Here is an 8,665-nt window from a genome sequence, read left to right as displayed (position 1 = left end):
CCCCCAAATCTTTTTCTTCTGTAGTGTTGGCTAACATTGTACCCTCAATGTTGCGGTCTCTAAGGGGAAGCTTTTTCCCTAGGTGCATTATTTTACATTTAGAAATATTGAACTGCAGTCTCCACTGCTTTGACCAATCTTCCAGCAATGCAAAATCATGTTCCATGTTAGAGGCACCTACAGGGATATCACCCCTATTACACATCTTTGTATCATCAGCAAAAAGACATACCTTGCCCAACAAACCTTTAGTTATATTACATACATATGGATTAACCACTAGCTGACCTGCTCACGCAGATATACTGCGGCAGGTTCACTCTCCTGCGCGAATCGCCGTACCTGTATGGCGGCTCGCGTAGGTGCAGTCGTGGATGGGCGCGCTCTCACTCCCGCGTGCCCGCGGGTCGGGCGGACTAGATGTCCGCCGGCGACCCGCCATCGCCTATTACAGAGGCAGAATGGGGAACTGCCTTTGTAAACAAGGCGATTCTCCGTTCTGACAGGGAGCATGTCAGAGATCTACTGTTCCCAGTGATCGGAAACAGTGATCTCTGTCATGTCCCTTGTAGCCCATCTCCCCCTACAGTTAGAACACGCTGAGGGAACAGTTAACCCCTTGATAGCCCCTAGTGTTAACCCCTTCCCTGCCAGTGTCATTTTTACATTGGTCAGTGCATTTTTATAGCATTTTTATGTAATAATGTCACTGGTCCCCAAAAAAGTGTAATTTGGGGTCAGATTTGTCCGCTGCAATGTCGCAGTCCTGCTAAAAATCGCAGATTGCCGCTATTACTAGTAAAAACAATAAAAAACAATAAAAGTCCCTAAATCTATCATCCCATAGTTTGTAGATGCAATAACTTTTGTGCAAACCAATCAATATATACCTATTGTGCTTTTTTTTTTTTTTTACCAAAAATATGTAGAAGAATATATATCTGCCTAAACTGATGAATAAATTTGTTTATATATATATATATATATATATATATATATATATATATATATATATATATATATATAGTGACACAGGCAAGGTTGCATTTGGTGGGACACAAGGTCAAGGCTGCATTTGATGGGACACAGGGAAGACTGCATTTGGTGGGACACAGGCTGGCTGCATTTGATGTGACACAGGCTGCATTTGGTGGGACACAGGCAAGGCTGCATTTTATGTGACACAGGCTGCATTTGGTGGGACACAGGCTGCATTTGGTGGGACACAGGCAAGGCTGCATTTTATGTGACACAGGCTGCATTTGGTGGGACACAGGCTGCATTTGGTGGGACACAGGCTGCATTTTATGTGACACAGGCTGCATTTTATGTGACACAGGCTGCATTTGGTGGGACACAGGCTGCATTTGATGGGACACAGGCTGCATTTTATGTGACACAGGCTGCATTTGGTGGGACACAGGCTGCATTTTATGTGACACAGGCTGCATTTGGTTGGACACAGGCTGCATTTGATGTGACACAGGCTGCATGTAAGGAGGGACTCTGCTTGGGGCACCTGATGGCATCTGGTGGCAGGCGACGTGGCTAGTGAAACACTCAGGGCTCCCACTGATTCTGCATTATGGTGAGTTGAATGATTTCATTTTATATTACAATGTAATAATAGAAATAATGCTCTTCATTCATCCTGACACCATAACAACCATCGTGCCGGGATGATTGAAGTGCTAACACCAGGTGTTTGAAATATCTTTATCTATCTATATTTCTATTGTTGTGTAGGATTTGGGCCTGCTGTCCCTCCATCCCTCTCTCCCTCTCCCTCCATCCCTCATTCATCTCAGACGCCAACCACACCACCTTACAGCCACGCCCAGTATTTCGCTGAAACTACACCCATTTTCACTAAGTGGGAGGGGTCAAAAGGGAAGGACGGGGTCTGGCGCCCCCCCATCCTAAAACTTCAGTAGCCCCCACTGCAACGGCATATCAACTGAACCACCCAAAGGTTAAATCCTAGCTTGTGCAACTTTTGTATTAGATCATTACACACTAATATATATAAAGTACATATACTAATACATACACAATAATATATACACAGTAATACACAATAATGCATACACAATAATACAAATACAATAATACATACACAGCAATACATACACAATAACCCATGTCCCCATCACTATAATAGCGGTATGTTTCTTCTGTAACTTTATTTAAACATACATTTTAACATTTCTCCATTCAAACATTCAACTGTATTATCTGACAGAAGATTTGTATTTCTGTCCACCCAGTCCTGGAATTTATACAGCTCTGTCATAAACCACCGCCCGTCTAATAGGGCAGAAGACCTGATTTTTTTTTTCTCTGTTGTAATGTGATTGGAGAGTAAAAGAGGAAGCAGCACACCAGCCCAGATAACAAGCAATTGTGCTGCAAATTTGAAAATGACTTGCTAAGCTATTGCTAGACTTGCCAGGCTTCACAAGTTTTTGCACAATTGCAGAAAGTCTGCATTGCATGACTCCAGATCAACTTTCTTTGCAAATATTCTGCAAGTCTACTGCAAGTTCTGGTTCAGGTATATTGTGCAATAGTCATCCCACCACAGGGGTCACTGTGGTTGAATTTTCATGCTGTAGACTTGCAGAGCCCTTGCTGTAGACTCACCGCTGCACCTTTTCCCTTGCTAGAGACTTGCCACACAAATTGGCTACAAACTGGAAAAGTGTCAAGTAGAACTTGTGCTTTAAGTGCTCTGCAAGTGTACAACTTGCCAGTGAAATGTGCAGCAAGTTAACAGACTTACGATTTAACGCTTCCATAAATTTGTGGCAAGTCATCCTTGCTATCTGGGAGTGAGCTCATCGCTCTGTTACTCCACTCTCTCATCCTATCAGCATGCTTCTTGCGCTGTATGATGTACAGCCAAACAGCTTACACACAGTCTGCAAGAGCCCTACATTGCACCCATGATCTGCAGTCAGTGCGGAGAAACCAGTGTGTGTGAACCTGTTGCTGTGTATGCCTATGCAGATAGCAGAGCCTGGTGTATGGTGACCGGATCTGGGTATCCTTGCTGTTTCTTTAGAGTCAGAGGACAGAACCTGTGAGAACCAGAGCGAGAGACGGAGCCACAGAGAGATGCTATGCCTTGGGACCGGAGCTGGGGAGAACAGTTGCCGTGTTTGCCTTCATCAGTGAGGGCCTTATTGAGAGAACCTGATTATAAGATCTGAGACTCCTGGGACAGCAGACGGTCAAATGATCTGGACCGGACCTGTTGTAAGCCAGGAGTAGTGAGCAGCCCTACATAGCTTAATCCCTTGTCACACATGCCAGTAAAGATGGCCCGCCCATTAGCCATCCATTACACACTCTTAAAGGGACAGCTTCACATGCACCACCTTATGGAAGGGCCCCAGTGACAGCCAGCTCGCCGATACCAAAAATTAGGCACCAGGTACTTTTATAGCCACCCCAGCCTACCCCTTTGTCAGGAGCGCATACACCCACCCACAATTGGGGCTGTGTGTGTGTAATGGATGTGATTATGAGTGTTATGGTGAAATTTCAAATATAACCATATAGATATAAGTGCTTATCTCTCTCTCTCTCAGCTATCAGCCTTAACCATATTCAATTAGATGTCTGCCAGCTTACCCCCCCCCCCCCTTTATGTGGAACAGAATTGCAAGAGTTAAGAGCAAGTTAAAAGAAGATTGCGCCTGTTTTCAAGAACTGGAAACAAGACACCCTATTTAGCTATGATAGTCTGCTATTCCTCTATATAGATATAACCCAGCTAAAAGCTTATACTTTATCACAATAATGAATATGTATATCTTGTGGTCTGCATATGCTTGTCTTATTTGATATTTGATTTGATAACAAAATATCCGGCTCACAGTATATTAGCTGGGGTCCAGGAAGTAATAAAAGCAGAAGTATCAATCTACTGAACTTGTGTATGTGTCAGTAATTTGCTTCAAGTGTGCACACTTTTACATTGAAGGTTAATTTGGCCAGGGGGACAGAAACAAAAGTACCGAACGGTTCTGGTTCGGTTCAAAACATGTGTACAGTACACTCGGGGGCATTTTTTTAAAAAGCTATTGCCAAGAGTTACAATAAGACCCCTTTCACACTGAGGCGGTTTGCAGGCGGTATTGCGCTAAAAATACCGCCTGCAAACTGCCCCTAAACAGCCTCCGCTGTTTGTTCAGTGTGAAAGCCCGAGGGCTTTCACACTGAAGCGGTGCGCAGGCAGGGCGGTGAAAAAAGTCCTGCAAACCGCTTTTTTGGAGAGGTGAAGGAGCGGTGTATTCACCGCTCCTTCACCGCTCCTGCCCATTGAAATCAATGGGACAGCGCGGCTATACCGCGGCAATACCGCGGCTATAGCCACGCTGTACGAGGGATTTTAACCCTTTTTCGGCCGCCAGCGGGGGTTAAAACCGCACCGCTATCGGCCGAATACCGCTGAAAGAACGACGGTACAGCAGCGCTAAAAATAGCGCTGTTGTACCGCCGACGCCCCCACCGCCCCAGTGTGAAAGGGGCCTAAGGCTTTTCTGTGTGCCATTCATACTTTCACAGTTGATGCTGTCCTTACTGATGCTGTGTGTACTAGTTTCATGGGGTTTAGCCTTTTTGTGGTGTAAGTCAATGGCCGTAGGTCAAGCTAAAATTTCAGTCAGTTAATCTAATGCATTCTGGCATATTCTGACATATATATATCCCAACAATCAGTGACTCATCCCTGTTGTCAGCAGCAGGGATGAGTCATCGGTTGTTAAGGAACCAACACCCACCAGCGTCCTAACAACAATGATTCATCCCTGCTGTCAGTGGGGGATTCCTCGCTGACAGCAGAATGTAAACAAAAGAGCCAATATAGAAAAATGTGTAGAGAAAATAGTGTTCTGGTCCCTCCCAATCCAATTTTGAAGGGGATCCTACACCAAAGAAACAACAAAAAAAGCGTGGGGTCCCCTGCAAAATCCATCCTAGGCTCTTTGGTCTGGTATGGATTTTAAGGGTAACCCCATGCCAAATATGAAAAAGAAAATTGCACGGGGTTTCCCCAGGGACAGGGAACAAATAAACAGGAGGATCATAATAGGTTACCCAAACCATTATCTGAGCATGCAAACCAGGAAAGGGGAGGGGGTGAGCAAGCAACCCCCTCATGGACCATACTAGGCACATTCCCTCAACATGGTGGGGGCACTTTGCAGAGGGGAAGGGGGGTTGGGGGGAGTGGTCACCCAGTGACAACAGCTGGTGAGCCTGCTCTTATGACGGCCCTTGGAGACCCCACCCTATGACATCATGAGTCACCAGGTGATGTCACTGTGTAACCACACCTCTTTGTTTACTTAGCAGCAGGGGGAAGCAGCGCTGTCATTTGGTGAGTGTCAACGACAGGAGCAGTCCAGTTCAGTGGGCAGTGCTTTTTTTTTTATTTTTTATTTTGGTCGAGGGCCTTGTGTTCATCGTGATTAACTATGGATTTACATTGGGGGACATTTTTAGGACTTGTCAAAAAACGTCTTTTGTTTGTATTTACTTTTGACTGTTTTTTGGTGAATGGCTAGGGGTGCTATGAACCCCATACTCATCCCCCTGCACCCTCACAACCACTGGGCCAGAGTTGTGAGGGAAGAGGCCCTTGTCCGCATCGTTAGGCTGCTTGCTTGTGCCCCCCCATCTTTCATGGCCAGCTAGGCTGCATGATGAGATAAGGGTCTAGTATGAACCCCATATCAGACTGAAGGGCTAGGGGAGAACCTGCACACCCTTTTTTTAATGTCGGCTTTTTTGTTTACATTCTGCTTAAAGCAGGGATTACTCTTCCTAGGACTGTAATGGTGTAATACATTACAGTCCTTCAAAGCGTAAACAGAACCTTTCTCATCTGTTCCACTACCCTGTAGCAGTCCACAATCAAATGTCCCCACCATACTTTGGGGTTTCTGCAACTGAAATTTTCATTTTTGGACTTTTATTTATTCCAAACTTTTAATAGCTGCGTGAACTCCTGGCAACAACTCCTGGAACCCTGGGGGCTCCTGCAAAAGCTGCTAGGTTTCTTGAGAAATTAGTTACTGCTAACACCAATGATCTTTTTACCTATGCTTAAGGGGGACTGACCAACTATGTAATATCCCCCCTCTCCCAATGATCACCAATGTAGGGTGCTCCTTCTGACCACAAATCTAAGGGGGCCCTTCTCCACTGACCACCAATTTAATAGGGCCCCTCTCCCAATGATCACTGAAGTACGGTGGTCCTTCTGACCACAAAGCTAAAGAGGTCCTTCTCCACAGACCGCCAATGTAATAGGGCCCCTCTCACAATGATCACCAATGTAGGGTGCTCCTTCTAACCACAAATTTAAGGGGCCTTTCTCCACTGACCACCAATGTAATGGGGCCCCCTCCCAATGATCACCAATGTAGGGTGCTCCTTCTAACCACAAATTTAAGGGGCCTTTCTCCGCTGACCACCAATGTAATGGGGCCCCCTCCCAATGATCACCAATGTAGGGTGGTCCTTCTGGCTGCAAATCTAAGGGGGGCCTCTTTCACTGACCACCAATGCAATAGGACCCCTCTCCCAATGATCACCGATGTAGGGTGGTCCTTTTCCCACTGACCATGAATCTAATAATGCCCTCCTCCACTGACCACCAATGTAATAGAGCTCCCTCTCAGTGATCACCGATGTAGTGTGGTCCTTTTCCCACTGACCACAAATCTAAGGGGGCCCTCCTCCACTGACTACCAATGTAATAGGGGCCCCTCCCAATGATTACTGATGTAGGTTGGTCTTTCTGACTACGAATCTACTAGGGCCCTCCTCCACTCACCACCAATGTAACAGGGCACCCGCCCAATGATCACTGATATAGGGTGGTCCTTTCCCACTGACTACGAATCTAAAGCCTCGTACACACGATCGGATTGTTGGCCAACAGAGCGTCAGACTTTTCTCGGAAGGGCGTGTGCCAGGAACTTATCTTGCATACAAACGGTACACAATTGTCGGCCAACAAACACGAACATAGTGACCTACTATGAGGAATTTCAGCTCTTGAGGGCCACCCTTTGGGCACCTTCTGCCAAAGTCGTGTTTGGTGAGCATTGATTCTGAGCATGCGTGTTTGTACTTTCAACTTTTGTGTGATGGACTTGTGTACAGACGATAGGAAAATCTGACAACAGACCGCTGTCCGCCGAAAAGGTACTAGCCTGCCAACCAACATTTGTTGGACAACAATTGTCGAATGGAGCGTACTAATGGACGAATTTTAGGCCAACAGTTTGTCATCACACAATTCCCTTCCGAAAATCCGATCGTGTGTACGAGGCTTATGGATGCTCTCCTCCACTGACCACCAATGTATAGCAGTTTCTCACTATCAATGTAAGGTAACACTTTTGCACTGACCACCAGTGTGAGGGAGCACTAAAGTTTTCACTATCTGCATTACTTTTCTGCCCATTATTATGTTTCCTTTAATTATTACCAAAAATTATTTTGTTTTATAGCGGAGTGCTTGGTCTCAAATAATTTAGGTTTGTTTTTATTTATCCATGCCATTATTCTATACCTCCCAACATTTTAAGATGAAAATGAGGGACACCTACTTGCAAACTTATGTAGCCATAGAATACGCCCCCTGCCACGCCCCCTTAAAGGAGAATTAACCAAAAAAAAGGTCAATTAAATCCACAAGGACTTTTTTTTACCACTCCTATTCTTTTATATTGGCTTTTAAAATTTACAAATGCAGCAATTTAGAATTTGGATGAAAGGTTTAGCACTGGGAAACACTTTTTGAAAGATAAAAAAGTGCATTTTATATACAACGATATAGATCAGACCAAAATGAGGGATAAATGAGGGGCAAAGAGGGACAGAGGGACATTGCTCCAAATCAGGGACAGTCCCTCGAAATCAGGAACAGTTGGGAGGAAAGTTATTCCCTGAGTTGTACATACATAGCTCCCAACTGTCTCTTTTCTTTCTGTCTAATCTTTCTTGTCTTTCTGTCTGTCTTTCTTGTATTATTTCTTTCTGTCTTTATTTCTTGTAGTCTTTCAATTTCGAGGGACTGTTCCTAATTTGGAGCAATGTCCCTCATTCCTCCTCATTTGTTCCTCATTTTGGTCTGATCTATATAGCTGTATATAAAACGCACTTTTTATCAATCAAAAAGTGTTTTCCAGCGCTAAACCTTTCATCCAATTTCTAAATTGCTGTATTTGTAAATTTCAAAATCCAATATAAAGAAATAGTAGGGGTAAAAAAAAGCACTTGTGGGTTTAACCAATCTTGTTTTTCTGTACAATTCTCCTCTAAGGTGGTGTGTCCTATGTCTGCATACATTTGCTGATAGGTGTCCCTCATTCCCATCTAAAAAGGTTGGGAGGTATGTCGTACATATAGTAATAGTTAGCAGAGGTTCCCTGAATGTTTATTTCTAGGGTTCCTCCATGTTAAAAATATAGAGAAAAGCGGCCGTTCAGTTTCTGTGACCAGCAGCTTCTATATGAACCAACAAGCCCTCACTCAGCTCCACTCCCAGTGTACAAGTGGATGTACTGTGAGTCACATGACACCAACCCACTTCCTCCCTCACCGAAAGTCACCTGCCAGAAGGGGGCCTTCACTATCTGTCCTT

The sequence above is a fragment of the Aquarana catesbeiana genome, linkage group LG03, assembly GCF_042186555.1.
Source record: "Aquarana catesbeiana isolate 2022-GZ linkage group LG03, ASM4218655v1, whole genome shotgun sequence".
In the NCBI taxonomy this organism is placed as follows: Eukaryota; Metazoa; Chordata; class Amphibia; order Anura; family Ranidae; genus Aquarana; species Aquarana catesbeiana.
This window is presented reverse-complemented; position numbering follows the sequence as displayed.